This window comes from Sinocyclocheilus anshuiensis, unplaced genomic scaffold, assembly GCF_001515605.1.
Source record: "Sinocyclocheilus anshuiensis isolate Anshui unplaced genomic scaffold, SAMN03320099.WGS_v1.1 scaffold532, whole genome shotgun sequence".
Classification (NCBI taxonomy): Eukaryota; Metazoa; Chordata; class Actinopteri; order Cypriniformes; family Cyprinidae; genus Sinocyclocheilus; species Sinocyclocheilus anshuiensis.
Window position 1 is genome coordinate 2,603,273 of NW_015555819.1, and position 3,673 is coordinate 2,606,945.

The following is a 3,673-nucleotide window of genomic DNA, read 5'->3' on the forward strand; positions in this document are numbered from 1 at the left end:
ATTATTGTAACATTTTGCAAAAATCAAGATTAAATATATATTTGGTCAAAATCCCATGTTTTAAACGATGAAGTGCTATGCAGGCTATTGAAGACAACATTGGCTGATTAGACGGAAACGCTGACCTAAAATGTAAATTCTTTTCCCCCTCTCTCTCTCTCTTCACCGTTCCCACATCTCAGACCTCAAATACATCAAATATTACCCTTTTTAGACATAGTTTTTGAAGTGAAGAAAATACTATACAAAACTTATTGAAACAACCAGGGGCCAGTTGCATTAACTTAGCCACCATGTTAAGACACACAACTAGTTTGCCAAAAGGTAATCAGTCTTACTTTTCCAATACAAATAAGACTAATCTACCTTTTCATAACTGAATTTAAAAAGTTGACCAGTCTTGAAGAAAAAAAATGAGATGACAAACTTTTCAGGACTAAACAGTTTATGCAACCGGCCCCCAGTTCTTTATTTACACTTGTGAGACCCCCTCCATCACAAAAACACTTTCTCATTGGATCTAAGCAAATCTCATAGGTGACCTATTTTGATCTCACAAAAGTGAGTTGTCACTGAAATGTGAGTACCAAGTGCTCTAATCACCACTGAATGCTTTAGAAAGACGCAGCCGGCTGCCCTGCAATTAGTGTGTCACTATAAATAAAAAGCCATTTCTGAATACTGTATCTATTTATTTAGCTCAGGTCTCACTATTTTTTATATTTTATATTTTGTTTAAAAATACAAACGCACTGTTTGAAAGTGAACGGAGTACATATTGAGTCCAAACGAATCTGTGCTGCAGACCTGGCTGTTTGCTGTTTTATTTGCTCATCTAACACGCCACTAGCTGGTATTTATTAATACATAATAGCTGGAGTAGCAGAAATATAAAAACAGGTGTATTGGCGGAATCCTCCTCCCTCTAGTGGTAAAGAGTGTCGTTACTTTCCAAAAGTCTTGTTAGAAATGTCTTTTGCTCCATATCCTGGTAATTCATTAACAAAGAAATCGCTAACACATTATCATAGAGATCGGCTTGTTAATGCATTAGTTAACCTAACAATGGACAACACAATGTTTACAACGTTTAATTTAATGTTTATTTATAAATATAGTATTCAGAGATGCAAACAGGTAAGGGGAAAAAATGTGAGAACATTGCGCGGATCTTATTTGAAAGATATTTCATTTACATGCTCATTTGTAGTTACTTTAAGGTATTTTTAAAATACTTTTTATTACCTTATATGTCCTAAAACTGTAATTTTTCACCAAAAAAATAAAAAAATAAAATATCAAAAGTGAGTTGTCACTGAAATGTGAGGAGTTTGCATCTGTGTAGTATTGCTCATTAATGCACACTTTTCATAGTATAGTGTTATATACTGTGAACAAGCATTATACAAAGTTTTAGAAAAAAAAACCCTAGTCTATACAACTTGAAATGTTAAAATAATACTGTATTAGTTAACATTATATATTAGTATATAAAACAATATATATTGATCTATAGGTGTTGTTAATTGTTAGTTTGTGATACCTGATGCATTAACTAATGTTAATGAATTGAAAGGGTTAACAAATAACAGATAGTAAGACATACAGACAGTCAGTGTATTGTACATAAAGTTTTCTTCAATTTTCTGTTCAGTACATATGACTTCACAAGCAAGCAATATGTAAAAATGGAAAAGCAACTGTGAATTTTCAGTTTACATGTAACATTTCGCAAATAAATGCACTGTATAAATAAATATTCAAATTATTTTTCAGCGTAGTACAGAATTGACTTTAATTTGACAGTAAATGTTTACCTGCTGATATAGGCAGAGCTGGGTCGATTACTTACCAATTGTAATCCGTTATTGATTTCAAATTACATGACAAAAATTGTAGTTCGTAACGTACTGCATTACATTACACATTTTAGGTAATGTAATCAGACTACTTTTAGATTACTCTTGTCCTAACTCGTTTATCACATTGATATAAAAAGGTTAATCTTGATGTAAAAATACAAAGAATCAGAAAATATATTGGGTTACACTTTATTTTAAGGTGTCCTTGTTAGTGCAATTACACATTTAAGTAATGGGTAATATTAATTAACTACATGCACTTACTATATAGTTACTTGCATGTAATTATGCATAATTTATTGTAATTAACAACATGAAGTGTATTAAACATATTACATCAAGGTTTCCCAAACTGGGGTTCGTAAAAGAACTGGCCTGCAGGGTGTTTGGTAGTTTAATGAAGAGCTAACAATTAATTAAATCATAAATCATGTAAAATTCAAATAAATAATTTTAAAATAACAAATTAAAACACTTACTAAAAAAATGAAATATTTTGTTTACCTGCATGCCATATGACCATTAACCAATGTCAGAGACCTGTGAACACGCAAATACTTATTAAAATGGTTATTTTAAAATCTTAGGGGAACTTCAAGGGGTCATTGATTATGATTTCACTTTTTAAACTTTAGTTAATGTGCAATGTTCCTTTTTGAGCATAAACAACATCTGCAAAGTTCAATGCAAAGGGAGGCATTTTCTGTTACAGAATTAGCTTTTTAAGGCCTACACCTAACGGCTGGTAGGGACTACAACGAGCTTCTTCCGTGGTTTGTGATATCACAAACCCTAACATTTACATAAACCCTGCCCCCGGGAGCACACAATCACAACACACTGGGCCAGCTGACCAATCTGAGCCCATTGCGTATTTCTGAGGAACCTGTAAAAAAAACAAACGAAAAAAAACTGTGACATTTACGGTAAAATACCGGCAGCTGCGGTTGCCAGAACTTCACTGTAAAAAATATGGTAGCAACATTTTAGGTTTTACAGACTTAACTTAAATTCACAATAAAAAAACGTATTTCATTAACTGATGTAATGTTAATAAACCAGCGTATTGAAGTACTAATATCTGTTTTGAACCATTGTAATACACCGATAACCACCAAAAACAGGTGGTGATGAGAAAGTCACATGATGAATCATCACAAACAACTCTTCCACAAGCTGAGAAGGGAAATATATATATATATATATATATATATAAAAACATAATTTTAACAGTATTTTACTGTAAAATTACATTAAATGTAATTACAGTTATTCACCGTATATAGTATGGAAAGTTACTGATAACCAATTAACAGGTTTTTACTGTAACATTTTTACAGTCTTTTACTGTTAAAATCACAATAATATTTTACAGTGAAGGGGCTTCATAGAACCAGGAAGTCAGCAGACCGCTTTTAGGAGAATGGAAACAGCTGTAAAATATATGAAAAACAATGCAATTTTTTTGAAAACAAAGCATGAACACGTGTTACAGTGCCCCCCATAAACACACTCAAGCCTTCGAAAATGGCTGGTTGACCACCCCTTTAAAGTAAATACATTAGGTGAAATAGGTTCAGATGACAAAAAAGTTTGGGAATGTGTGTATTACATCAAGCGTAGCATTAGTTCTGGCAGGTCACGTTAGTCAAGCTCGCATCAGCTGACTCTCAGCTGATCCCCATCAACCTATGGGAATATGACACCTATCTTAAGTATTCATATATAAGGTCCCGCTGTATTATCAGCAGTTTTCGCATTGCTCAATAGTTAATTACCCTCCTCCATCCCCAGCTCCTCCTCTGTCAGTC